Source organism: Hippopotamus amphibius, chromosome 3 (genome assembly GCF_030028045.1).
Source record: "Hippopotamus amphibius kiboko isolate mHipAmp2 chromosome 3, mHipAmp2.hap2, whole genome shotgun sequence".
Lineage (NCBI taxonomy): Eukaryota > Metazoa > Chordata > Mammalia > Artiodactyla > Hippopotamidae > Hippopotamus > Hippopotamus amphibius.
Window position 1 is genome coordinate 152,155,848 of NC_080188.1, and position 14,975 is coordinate 152,170,822.

General features: G+C 34.4%; 1 protein-coding gene across 9 annotated transcripts in view; it reads left to right on the top strand.

Moving 5' to 3' along the window:
• RGS7 (regulator of G protein signaling 7) overlaps positions 1-14,975 on the top strand; it is a 650,352-nt gene that overhangs the window by 631,620 nt on the left and 3,757 nt on the right. The gene's annotated exons all lie outside the window — the stretch shown is intronic.

Genomic DNA, 14,975 nt, shown 5'->3' on the forward strand with positions numbered 1-14,975 from the left:
GGCCAGTTAAGTGGAGTTATGTCTGTTGAAATGTAAGCAAATTGGATTCACCAAAAATATAGTTTTTGTTTTTAGTTTCCTTCAAGGATCTTTGTGGTGGAGAATGTTAATCAGTTCTTTTTATGAATTCCCAGTTGTGGCTGTGAACAGAGTATTTGAAAGATTTTAAAAAGCAGTATATACTTTGAATACTCAATGTGATTGCACAAATTAAAGTGCTAGAAAATGAAGGACTCCAGGAATTAATCACACTATAAACTTCCCAGAATTTTGGCTGGATCTTTTGGACTCTCTGACCTTTAATATAAAATTTTCTTAAGCATGACGCATAAGTCACCATGGGAAGATAAAGACAACGCTAAAGAAATACCTCAAGATTTTGCTGGAGAAAGTCGCCATAGGATGTTGTATTGTATAAGAATGTTTCAAATTCATCCTTTTCTAACATAATGCTGACAGAATATTGTTCTTGAGATTGGATTGGAAATTTCTGTGATATAATTAAAAGCATATAACACAACTTAAGGAAGATGGAAAGGACAAGCAAAGTGGTTGTCTATCCTCCAACACCATCCCAAATCTGATCAGCTTCCCCAACTCTTAAAGTAGCACCACTTGTAACTCATTGCAAACTTTAAGAAAGGATCAGTAGGAAATAAGGGGAAGACAGAATTATCATCTATACCTTCAATCAAAATTTACGTACACCAAGTGCCAACTATACTCCAGACATTGTTCTATATCTTAGGAGCAAGATCTTAATTGCTAAGGTACATAATGATATAAACAAAATGTTATAATATACAGGAGGAAGATAAACTATTCTACTTGTATTAGGGAGGATAGGGAGGGTCCATGCGTAATATCAGAATTCCCAGAAAAAGTAACATTTAACTGGATAAGTAGAATTTGATTAGGCCAAGAAAGGCAACCATCCTTTTAAGGAGAAGGGGAAAAAAGGCTAGGATTACTGAATAAAGAGAAATTGGGTAACATTTATACCAGAACACATATATACACACAACATACTGATAAATTTCAGATAACCTTCAGACACAATTGTTTGGGGTTAATCCTTTTCCATCCAGGAAAATAAAAAGCAATATTTTTTATTGAATATTTTGTTTTGTAGTACTCTAAAGAAATGGAGTAAGAAAATTAAAAAGGCTCTCTGATTTCCTCAATAGATTACGATTACATTTATTTAGTCTTGAGAAATTTATATCCTGAAAATTATTTATATACAAAAATTAAAAATATTATACTGTATGTCATTGTCTTGTGATGGTTAATTTCTGTATTCTTTCTATTTTCATTTATTTTTTTATTTCCCCTTGGTTCAGTGTTCCTTCCTATTATGATTACTTTTAGGGTGAGTAGTTGTGTTAGGCATCCCAAGTTATATAATAAATTTTATGACCGCATCTCAATAAAAGTTCTCTAAAAATAAATAAATAAATAAATAAATAAATAAATAAATAAATAAATAAATTTTATGGGATACCTTTATAGGATCAATAAAATGATTTTAACGCAAGATAAAGAATTAGTGATTTAATTAGTATCAGATAGACATAATGAAGGAAAGACAGAGTTTAAATAAACATTTTAAAGGAGTTCTGTGTGCAGGTTGCTCTGGTAAATACAGGGAGGCTACAAGATCGAGTATCCAAGAAAGAAACAGACTTGAGGAGATACAGGTAAACAAGTATGTAGACTATGAAAGGAACAGGAAAAGTGAGCTAATGATAATAACTCACATTCATTGAGTGCCTGCCATGTACCAGGCTCTGCACTAGGCACTTTTGATTATCTAATTTAATTTAATCTGAACCTGCAAATTAGGTAGTATAACACTTACTATTTTACCCATTTTACAGGTGAGAAAACTGAAGAGTTTTACTAATTTTCCCAGAATCATACAGTTAGTTATGGAGCTATCACTAACCCCAAATTTATTTTGCTCCCAAATTCTTTCTCCATTGATCACCTTGCTCCTTGATATTCTTCCAACTGGTGGAAGATAAATAAATCTTGCCACTTGATGATAACCTTGTCTGGAGTCTGAGTCCATTTCCATTAATGTTTATTTGTAGTTTATTTACATTTCAGCATAGTTATTTATTTTATTTTATTATTTTTTTTAATCTTTATTGGAATATAATTGCTTTAAGTATTGTGTTAGTTTCTGCTGTACAACAAAGTCAGTCAGCTATATGTATACATATATCCCTATATCCCCTCCCTCTTGAGCCTCCCTCTCAACCTCGCTATCCCACCCCTTTAGATCTTCGCAGAGCATCCAGCTGATCTCCCTGTGCTCTCTAGTAGCTTCCCACTAGCCATCTATTTTATATTTGGTAGTATGTATATGTCAATGCTACTCTCTCTATGTCCCAGCTTCCCCTCCCCTCAGTGTCCTCAAGTCCGTTCTCTATGTCTGCATCTGTGTTCCTGCCCTGCCAGTAGGTTCATAAGTACCATTTTTCTAGATTCCATATACATGCATTAGCATACAGTATTTGTTTTTCTCTTTCTCATTTACTTCACTCTGTATGACAGACGCTAGGTCCATCCACCTCACTACGAATAGCTCAATTTCATTCCTTTTTATGGCTGAGTAATATTCCATTGTGTAAATGTGCCACATCTTCTTTATCCATCCATCTGTCAGTGGACACTTAGGTTGCTTCCATGTCCTGGCTATTGTGAATAATGCTGCAATGAACATTGTGGTACATGTATCTTTTTGGATTATGGTTTTCTCTGGGTATATGCCCAGGAGTGGGATTGCTGGGTTATATGGTAGCTCTATTTTTAGTTTCTTAAGGAACCTCCATACGTTTTCCATAGTGGCTGTACCGATTTACATTTCCACCAACAGTGCAGGAGGGTTCCCTTTTCGCCACACCCTCTCCAGCATTTATTATTTCTAGATTTTTTGATGATGGCCATTCTGACCAGTGTGAGGTGATACCTCATTGTGGTTTTGATTTGCATTTCTCTAATGATTAGTTGAGCATCTTTTCATGTGTTTGTTGGCCATCTGTATTTCTTCCTTGGCGAAAGGTCTATTTAGGTCTTCTGCCCATTTTTTGATTGCATTGTTTGCTTTTTTGATATTGAGCTGCATGAGCTGCTTGTGTATTTTGAAGATTAATCCTTTGTCAGTTGCTTCATTTACAAATATTTTCTCCCATTCTGAGGGTTGTCTTTTGGTCTTGTTTATGGTTTTCTTTTGCTGTGCAAAGGCTTTTAAGTTTCATTAGGTCCCATTTGTTTATTTTTGTTTTTATTTCCACTATTTTGGGAGGTGGGTCAAAAAGGATCTTGCTATGCTTTATGTCATAAAGTGTTCTGCCTATATTTTCCTCCAAGAGTCTTATAGTGTGTGGTCTTACATTGTTATTTTTATAACCTGGCTTATTAAAATGACATCACTTTTTGTTTCACACAAGAGTCAAAAATGTTTTGCTAGACAGCTCTTCCTAATACCATTGGAAATTCCATTGGTTACTGAGGCTAATAAATTCTTGCAGGCACTTTAGAGAATAATTATAGTAAACAGCTAACAGCTGCATAGCATTTTACAATGTCCCAAGGACACACATTAATTTTTGTTTGTTTGTTGTTGTTCTTTACAAATACAGCTATCTTGGGAGGTGGTCAGGCAAGTGTTACCATCATTTCACAGCAAATTGAGGACTAGTGAGGTAAAGTCATTTCACCAATATTAACCAGTTGTTGAGTATTAGTGCCAGGACTGGAAGCAGTTTTCTGGCTTTAAATTCATTGCTTTATAGATTACTCATTTTCTTCTCATTATACCCAACACTGGAGGGATAAAAATAACTCACATTTGTGTAGTACCTTCAACCTTGGCTTGTCGTCCAAGAAATCTCATTTCTTATGATTTACCCTTTTATATTTTTCCTTGCCATTGGAGAGTTTTCTTAAGGTCTTTCAGGGGTTACTGTGTCCTCTCATGCTTTTAAATGTTATTCTTATTAAGTTGACTTCATTCCCTTTTGACAAAATTCACGTAACAGTTGTTTTCTTTCCAGCCATTAAATTATCAGAGCATCTGTATGCCATACAATACTTAAGGGAGAACAGATAGGAAATATGGGGATAAACAGGGTAGGAGGATTGATCATCCACACCTTCAATCAAAACTCATAAATAAAGTGCCAAATGCCAACTGTATTACTTATGACCTCTTCTCCTTAGTTTGGCTTTGGGCTACCAAAGTAGAAATGAGAATTAGAGAATGTTAATGTTAAACTTCCAGGAACTCACCTAATGTAACCTCTTTTGGGGAAAAATTTTACCTTATCTCAATGAAGACAATTTACTGAAGAGCCTTAAAAGAATCAACAGATAAGATATAATGACTGCCTTGCTCTCCCATTCCCTCTCCTCTGGTGTACTTATGCTAGTGCATTGGGCTTGTAAGGTATGCACTCAAGACTGAAACAGATTACCAGGAGAAGTTTGGGAAACTGTGAGAAAATTTTAACACAAGGACTGAGTTGGCTCTGAAATCAGTTGATTTTTTGCAATCAAACCTATATTTAACTCTATAAATCATTAGTATACATATTGATAAGAACAAAGGTAAATATAAGTCCTATAACTTGTTAAAAGTGAGAAAGCTACAATACACTTCATTCTTTTAGAATGTTCTTTTTGGTTAAATCTAGTTAAATGTTTTATCTAAGCCCATCACAGAGTTCCTAGTTAATACACCTTATGCAGATTTTACACAAGCAGCAAAATGTGGTTAAAAAAAAGCCCAGACCTGGATGCCTAACATATTAATATTAGGTTTGAAACCCAGTCTCACTTTTCTTGCCATATGAATTTTTAGAAATCAGTTAAACTGCTGAACCTCAATTTCTTCATCTACAATTTCGCTAGCCAGAAATAGCTCTAATTAGTACTTATGCAAATGAATAAAAAAGTAAATAAATTTAAGAAATACTTTAAATATGCTTTTGAAACATGTTTAATTAACTTAAATTGCATCAGAAATATCTTCCAGGTCATTTCATATTCTTCTACATGATACTATTTATTGACTGCACAAAATTCCTCTGAATGGATATACCTATAATGCATTTTTCCATTCCTCTATTGATGGACATTTATGTTGTTCCTTATTTATTTCTTTAGTCATTGCCATTATAGCTCAAAGTGTAGTAAACATCCTTCAAGTTAAATATTGATTTTTTTCTCATACTCATAAAAAATTGAGTTGCTTGGTTAAATGGAATGCAAAATTATAAAAGAAGAGATGTCTATTTATTTTTCTCTCTCTTATTTTTACTTTTGCCCTAATGCAAGAGATACAACTAGAGGTAAAAATAACTTACTATAGAAAGCAGAAATCAGAGTTCATATTCTTGATTTCCAAAACCACTTGTATTACACATTAATAACAACACATTAATAACAAGCTTCCTTATCAATTAATCCTCAATCTCTGAAAAATTATAGTGTTTTCTGGGAGGCTTACACTGTTTTTTTTAAGATGCTGCCAAAAACTCTGTGGATTATTTCTAGCCCCTGGTCAAGTGATTTTTAACTTAGTTTTATTAAATGTGAAATCTAGCATGAAATTTCCACTACATACCCTAACAATCACCATGATTGTATTGATACACTGAGACCACCCCCTCCACCCAGTGTAACCCTATGAATAATACAGATTCCAGGCTTCAGAAATACAGCCTCAAACCAGCTATGGAGCAAGGCTACAAAAGGGCGGTGCCTGTCAAATCTGCTCATGCAGACTCCTTGACTGCACAGCTGGGGTGAACACTGATTCTCCTTAGGACTGAAACATGGCATTCCTGGTTGAGTGCTCTAGACTTTGCTTTATGGGCACATTAGTGTAGATAAGCTGCTGGAAAGGATCCTAGAGCACCTAAAAACAAAATTTATAAACTTGTCACTGGGTTTGTTCACCATTAATGATACCAATATAGAAAAATGACTGACCTGGTGATCTATGATCCACTCATGTGCTATGTTTTCATCATTGTTTTTATATATTATGTTACTAGTGCCTAGATTATTCATTCATTCAACATATATTGAGTTTTGACCATATGACAGATGTCAGGGAAGAAGAAATTTTCCTCTACCCTTCTAGGTTCTTCTGCCTGGTCTAAGAATTAAATTGACATGAGACAGATTAATAAGAGAAAAATCAAACAAAACTTTAACAATATGTATACATGGGAGAGACCCAGGAAAACTGAGTAACTCGTCAAAATGTCTGAAAACTTTAACTTAAATACTATTTTCAGCTAGACAAAAGAAGATGTTGAGGGCAGTGGCTTGGGACCTCAAAGAGGAAGAAGGCAACTGACATGGAGATGGAAAAGCAAATGTTTGGTAGACCATGCAGAAACAATGAGACACAAAAAGGAATTTTACAGACTTTCCTAGGTTTCTTCCTGTCTACATGCCTAGTTCATATTATAGTTATCTATGGTGATTGCTCCCTTCTTGGAATAGGTTCTCTATCTACATTCTTTAGGCAGTTAGGAGGAAGGTCAAAATTTCTTCCTGAGTGTTTTGGGCCTTGGTTATTTTCAGCTTGAAATAATCCACATGTCAGAGACATTTTAGGGTGGCAAATTTAGCTCCCCTACACAGGTTATGTGCTACTCCTCTGTGGTTAAAAAGACATCCTGTTCTTACTTTCACTTCTCTTGATATCAGTTTCTACCACAATGAAGTCAGAAAGGGCATTTTCTAGATTGTATTTAAATTAATAAAGTTGCAGTATAATGAGACCTCCATGGAGTTAATGAGATCCCCGATTTACATAAACTCCCTCATAATGCAGCAGATCATCTGCTTCACATGAATGTCCATCACGTTATAAAAGCAGATTAGAAACTATGAGAAGGAACATTTTGATTTTATATTTGTGCACCTGTGAGTTTACCTTAAGGAGAACTTTGTGCATATTCTTTTCCGGTTGAGTGCTGTAGATTTTATTGGTTGAGGTTATAGGTATATTCATATAGGGAAGTATGTTAGAAAACTCTCAGAGTACCCTAAGTAAATACAGTTTATAAATTGGGCATTGGGTTTCCCTACCATAGATATTACCTTAAATGCATAAAGTGAGTCTGGTCAAGAATGAACTGTATTCTCCTCTTTCTTCTCTGATGGACCTGAAACTCATTTATCATTTTGTTGTTGGCATATATGGCTGTCCATCTTGTTTTATTGAAACTGCTTTGTGGTGATAATTTGCCTGAGAAAGCAATTTTAGTTTCCCTGCAACACAATGTAAATTGATAGGTGTGAAATATATCAAACTATGTAGCCCGTTTAGCTTGGCCTATATATCTTTATTTTCCCCTAGTAGCATCATTAGTTCTTAGGTTGCCACTCAAGTTCTATAAGCTATAAATTGTGTAGTGGTTTTTGGTCAAAGAGCATCCAGTACAACTCTGGAGGCTCCTAAGGAATGTTTTGAGGCTGCTGAGTAGACAACCCCCACTGGGAAACTTCCCCCTTTGCTGTTACATATGCTACAGGCAGAAATTTCAATAGTATTTCCCAAAGCACTGTTCTGATGTACCCAAGGCCTTGGGTTGGAGCCAGTTGTCATGAGGCCCCAGCTACCTACATAACTGGAGACCGTCCCAGGAACTCTATGTAACAAGTTCGTAACCCAGTAGTACCCGTGTGTCCAAGCATTATCTGATTCTTTTATCCAACAACAACAACAAAAAAGCCACTTATGAGCACCTACTATGGGTCAGGCACCTTGCTCCCTATCTAAGAATACATAAATAATAAGAAATAATAGGAAAATTATAGTTAATAATAGTAATGACAAATAAATAATAATAGTTAATAATAAGAAGAAATAATAGTCACTAACATGTACACCTAAGTCGGTTCATTCTTCTCATCAAAGTTAACTGTTCAGTGAACAGAACTATTTTCCTACCAGCTTCCCATTAGCTTACTTCACGTAAATCATGACAATCTTCCTTAAAGCAGCACAGAGTAGTCAGGAAGAAGAGTTAAGCTTAAGCAAGAGACCTGCCTATTAAACAGTTGGGGAAACAGAACAAAGGTAGAACCAAAAAGAGGGTCTGAGGACTTGACAAATTCAGTTGTATTCCAGGCAAGGACTGCCATGGGGGTTTCCAGTTAAAGGAATATAGTACAGAAGAAGGTAATCAAAGAGATAGCTCATAATTTGGATCCAAACAAAGGGCCATATTATATATGCAGAAGATGAAGGTGGAAGGCAAGTTAAGAGAACCTAGAGATAAGAGGGCATGATAGGACCATTAGCTACTATATTAATTCACATTTGATGATAATGCCAAGAACTTGGACAGTGAGATAGCGAAAGTAAGGGAGGAAGGGTACAACTTTTAGCACCAGTATATTTATATATAGGCTACAGTATTTTTGAGCTAAGTTTACTGGAAGAGTTGATAGTAGAAAAATAAACTTTAGACTGTCTCAATTAGGAATTGAAAGAGTTATATAATAGTTAATAAATTATTTTACATTATCACTTTGATTTTATTTGATGGTATATAAACTATGATACAAAATTATAGCTGAATAAAGCAAGAAGATGTGGAATATTTGTGTATGCTTGTCTACATTACAGTATTTGGCAAGTACTTGAAGACAGTCAACTATCAATCTCAGTATCGATCTCAATCACCTCACTGAGTTAAATAGACTTTAATAGAATTACATAGAGTTAAATAGAAATTCATCAATAGTCTAAGGACAATACATTTGCATATTCTTTTTATAAATGTGTTTTACATAGCTAGGAAAAATATGAATGGAACTTAAATTGATAAAGATTGGGATTATTATGTCTAAATTTAATTTCCACTAAAAGTATATTCATATTGTAATTATATCTAGATATGAAGTCACTTACTAAGCAACCCCATATCATCAGGCCATCTCATTTTCTGTTATGCATTCTAAAGCCACATGTCCCATTGTATGTGTTCATTAGCATTCCTTTATGAAACAGTTTTCAGAAAAGAAAGCCGTTTTTATACTGATGAACATCCATTGGTGTGAATTTTACTTTTCCATAATTTATGCTAGCACTTATAGGCAATAACACTAAAATGGGTGATTTAAAATAGCCAGACAATAGACATCTTTATCTACATTGCATACATGTTTATAGACTTAGATATATTTTGTTTATACACAAACATCCTACTGTGTTTTCCTAAGTGTTTGGCAGGTACCATAAGGCAAGTCCAGATTGGGCAAAATCCCATATCCTCTGCATTGTGCATCACGTGTTGATTGCTGTTTTTGTCACTGTTGTTTTCCAAGGTCCAGAAATTACCATTTTTAAAATAGGCTTGTGGTCATTATTGGAAACTTAAAACAACATTTCTAAATTGCCCTATTATTTATGGAGAATAAAAGTTCAGCCATTATTTTTTGGTGCATCAAGTCATTCCAATTTACCTATTTTGGTGTTAAAGATTTTTTTTCCTATCTATTTCATCAGCAATAGAAAAATTACTCGATACACATGGCTGACTTATAAACGGGGATAACAAGCACCCATTATCAAGATTCGTCACTTGAAATATATGTATATATTTATGTCTAGGAGGAACATATTTCCAGCACCAGAAAGAAAAGACTATTGGAAAGTCTTTATCTTTTCTAATTTTTAAAAGTTAAGTCTTCAGAGTATTTTTAGGAGACATTAAAAATGATGAATTTTTGAAGTCTCAAAATTGAAAAGGAATTTAGAGGCATCAGTTTCCCCAGGTCCAGTCCCCAGCCATTGCAGGAATCTCCTCTCTAGACTCATTGACAAGTGGGCATCCAGCATATGCTGGCCTATAAGTTCCAGAGACATGGTACCCTTAGAAGGCAAAGGTAGTCAATTCCATTTTTTAGAATTTCATTCCTAATTCTCAGAATAATCTACTTTTTTATAACTTTTGTATTGATCCTAGCTCTGTCTCCTGGAGCTAGACAGAGTAATATGAACATTCCAGTAGATCTAGACAACTGCTGAATAACCTGAAGGTATAATTATATCAACTCCTCTCAAGTTTTGTTTTTATTTGCATTAGTTAAAATCTAGTTCACCATTTTTCTGTATGGTTCAACTACCCATATCCCATATCTCAGAATAACCAGGGGCTCGGAAACTTCAGATTCCTTGACCTTATCTCAGATAAACTGAGTTAGAATCTCTCTCTCTCTCTCTCTCACTGCTTACAAGCACTACAGAATTCAGTTACGAACCATAATCTAGGTAGGAGCCTGACCCCTCCTTATCAAAGATCAGTGGTTCTCACTTCCTCACTTTAGCTGCAGCAGAATCATTTGGAGAACTTCTTATAACACAGATTACTAAACCTCACCTCTCAGAAAGGCTAATTAAGTAGTTTTCTGGTAAGATCCAAGAATTTTAATTTTTTAATAATTCTCAAGTGATACTGATACTACCAGTTTGGAGACCACACTTTGAAAAACACTGCCCTAGACTAACGGATTCCCTCTACTCTCTGGATAAATGCCAAGGGCACATCTAAGAGGCTACTCTCCAGTTGTGCCCACACATTTTTGTAAGCAGCATTTGAATTACATGGATGAGTCAATTGTGTTTGTTCCCATAGCTGTTTACCATAATTGAATTGATAGAAATTATATAATTTATTTAAATGTCATATAAGCTGCTGAAATTTGAGTATGAAAAGAAGATATTTCTATGAAAACTAAGCTGAACACTTAAAAAGGCAATAAAGATGTCTTAAAATTGCTATCAAATTAAATGAGTGAGCCTTGCATTGGGAAAGTGGACCTCTAATGTTTTCTCATTCAATAATCTCATGTTCTTTCACCATCTTAATAGCTCACTTCCTATATCTACCCGTTAATCAACAGTCCTCCAAAAATGATAACTGAACACAATACTTGAGAAGTAACCAAACCAGCATAGATTGGAAATACCATCTACCCAACAGGAAAGAAAGAACATATATAACTTTCACAATCCAGCCTGAAAATCGCATCAGTTTCCCCACCCCAGTTCCCAATCACAGAAGCCATACCAAATTGTAGGGTCATTTGTGGCTTAAAATTTTTTTTAAATCTTGAATTTTTTTTTTTTTTGTGAGCTCAGATTTCATCTCCCCAATCTTCTCTTTCACTGCTGAATTTTTGGTTTATTGTTTATTTATCAATTTTCATGTAAGATTGGTTCTTTATCCTTCTTTCCATTAAATTTTATCTTGTGAGTTATAACATTACATAATTTTTTGGACTATCTCTTTAGTACCCTGTCTTTTAACCAAGATTAGCAAATTGGCATCGTACATGCATTTTTGCAGAATTCCATCAGTTTAATCATGCAAATTACTAATTAAAATGCCATAGAGAACAGAGACAAAGATAGAGTTCCACTACTCCAAAAATTTGCACACCTTGAAGGTAGTTTTTTATTTAATTATGAACCTCACCTTTTTCTGTGTCATCCACAGAGATACCATGAAAGACTGCTAAACGCCTTACTTAGTCCAAGAACCTTTGTTTAAAGCAACTTCCTGTCCTCAAGTCTGGCAAAGTTTTTTTAAAAATGAGTAAATGAGCATGTACATGGCAAAGATCTAGTATGGTTTATATGGGGAGTTCTTTGCAGAAAAATAATCAGAAGAGCAATACACCATTAGAAAAATGAGCAAAGATCTTGAACACTTTTAACAGAGGAAATACAAATAATCAATAAATGTGTAAGAAAACAAAAGGAAAATCTATGTTAATAACCAAATTTAATTCAAAAAAGCAACAAAATAACATTTTCCTCCAAATAGGTTAGTTTTTAAAATAGTAGTATCTAGGATAAGAAAATTGGTGATTTCATACATTGTTAATAGGAACATGAATTGCTAATCACTTTCTTGAATAGAACTTTACAGAATGTGTAAAACACTTCAAAAGTCTTCTCTCACTTTCAATCAGTAATTCAACTTCTAAAAATTTAATGCTAAGAAAACCCAAATGTTTACACACAAAAGAGAATATTCATTGCATCGTGTAACTGCCAAAAATAAGACACAATCTGTATATACAACAACCGTGAATTCCTTAAATGCATCAAGGTATATCAACCTGATGCAGCTATTAAAAATTAGATTTCAGAGCACTGACTTTCATCTTTTTTTATTGCCACCCACATATGACATAGTAATACATATATGTTTGTGTGTGTGTATGTATATATAAACTGTACTTGTGTACATTTATATGTGTGTAGGACTAAAATAACACTTCAGAAACAATACCTTCCCTTATTATGTGCAATGCACCCTGATATATTTTGATCTATTCTATATGTAATTTTTTTCTTATTGTTGATAGCATCTTTCTAATTTGATTTCCTTTCCCACTAATGGAATGAATTTGAACAAAACATTGTTTTAGAAGAAATATATGTTATATGGGTAATTGATCAAAATATGATCATTTTAATAAGCATGTTACTCTTAATAAGCCATAATACTATGCACAGTATAATTTCAGTTTTGTAAAAGAATAAAATAAAAAAATACATTTTTGTATAAAAAGTAGAAAGATATATTGGTATTTAAATAACTGTATTTTGGGTAATATTTATTTCTTTATATTTTTCTATGCTTTTCTCATTTTCTCTAACAGATACACTTTTTGTTTTAGGACAATATTCTTAACTAAGGAAATGAAAGTATTTGGCTTTACTTTTTCTATCTCAAACCACACAGGAAGCTAGTAATTAGTGTTCACATGTAAATGGGTTCATAAACCATCTCTTTTAAGTACATAATAACAGAATTTTTTCCCGTGTTAAACATTAAATATACCAAACTAGCTACAGAATCCCCTTCCTTTCTTTCTTCCTCCCTTCCTTCCTTTCTACCTCCCTTCCTTCCTTTCTTTTTCTTTCTTTTTCCCTTTCTCTCTTAAATCTCAATAATTGAGCTCTCGTTAACTTTCTAGGAAGTCACACTTTTCAGTTTTGCTAAAATTATTCACTGTGTTTCAGTAAACTGCAAGTTAACCTAGGAGACTTGGTTTCATTTAAAGCAGGGAAGATCTTTCCAAACCCCTAGCCTAGTTCAGTTCCTTTTTAATACATTCCCAGTTAGTGTTATTGGTAGGAACAACCAGAGCAAAATTAGAGTTGAACAGACCCAAATTCTGTCAGTTAATTAGTTATTAGGGTGTAACCAAGTGCTCCCATTTCTCATCCTTACCCATGCCTTTCCTCCCCCAAGATAAAAATTACTTGTCCCAATATATTTGAATCTCATTACCCTGGTTTCTAGAAGCTTATTCTTAAAATGTGATTTCCAGCCAAGGAACTCAACTCATGCAACGAAGCAAGTACATATTTGGGGACGTCTATAATATTAATATTATTTAACAGCTATCAATTAGTTCACCAAGCCAGGTGACTTAGAGAATTGTACAAAACAGCATGTAAGAAATGCATAAGTATTGGCAGAGTCCAAAGAGGAAAACTGCAGAAGAACTTATGGGGCAATTAGAAGACTTCAGCCAAAACCTGAGTAAGAAGTTTATCTGAAGAATGAGTAGAACCCGAGCTAAGAGAGTAGCAGGTGCAAAGGCCAGCCAAAGAACCATTCTTCAGAGTGACAGAAGGTAGTTTGAAAGGCCAGGGAAGCCAGGTTATGAAGGATTTTGAAACACAGGCAAAAACGTTTTAAGTGAAACAAGGGCAATTTTCAGTATGAGAGTAAACGAACAAATAGATAACATCCTTTACTTCAGCCTGCCGTAAGACCATACATGTTCTATCTCTAGTCCAACAGCATCTTATTACCACCAAACAGTCAGCTATTTTTGTTACACAGCTGTGGGGCTGAGCACAGGTCAGACAACTGGGTCACATACACCAGTAGAAAGTCAATGACAAGATTTGCCTTCTCTTGGTCCCAGCCTCTCACTGTGGCCTCGGGAGCCTAAAGGTATTCTAAAATGTTCTTCTAAGTCTACAGCAACATATGGGAAAGACTAGGAGGCAATGATAAGAAGCAAACAAGTAGGAATTATGAGTTAAGATGTTAACTTTTTTTTTAATCTGAAAGATGCTGATAATTTCTTAGTCTTCTCTTTAAGCTCTTTCATGGCTGTCTTCTAAAAATCCATCTCTTAATTTATCGTTGATTTGTTTAGTGTCCTGTAGACTGGGAAGGACTGCTGTATGTCTTTATGACAGTAATAAAACAAATAGTTGGTCACTCAAACAAATATACCTTCTCTCTACTTCCTTTATGAATTAGTGTCTGCAGGAAAGGAGTGTGGAAATTTGCCTCCATCTCAAGGCTCTCAGACTGGAGCAAAGAGGCTGACTTTTATGTCCACTTCTACTGACTCACAGCTCTTTCTCAACTTTCTATTACTTAAAGACCAAGAAAGATTTTAAAAATCAGGTGAAATTCATAACTTTTGATAGTTAACTTGAGAAAGCTAGGAACGAGCACATAGGTTGTTTGGGGGAGTTTTATTTTCCTGATTATAACAAAATCTGTATGCAGCATTTAAGATAGGAAGGAATTGGTTTGGTGGAGATGAAATTTTGTTGTGAGAAACTAGGAAACCTTCCTTTTTTTGTGGTGGCTCTAGATTAGCCAGAGGCTCTGCCTTCACTTGGCTGCCAGTTAAAGTTTGGTTAATTTTATCCTAAAATTGATCATGTGCTTCTTTTGCTAGCATGCTGTCGATTAAGTAGATATTACAAAATCTCACAGGATCTTGAGTTTTTGTTTTGTTTTGAGTTTCTGTCTTTGTCTTTCTCTATGGATTTTTGTTTCCAGTGTAATACATTTCCTTTGTTTTTCTTTAATTTTTATTTTCTATTGGAGTATAATTGATTTAACAGTGTTGTGTTAGTCTTTTCAGGTGTACAGCAGTGATTCAGT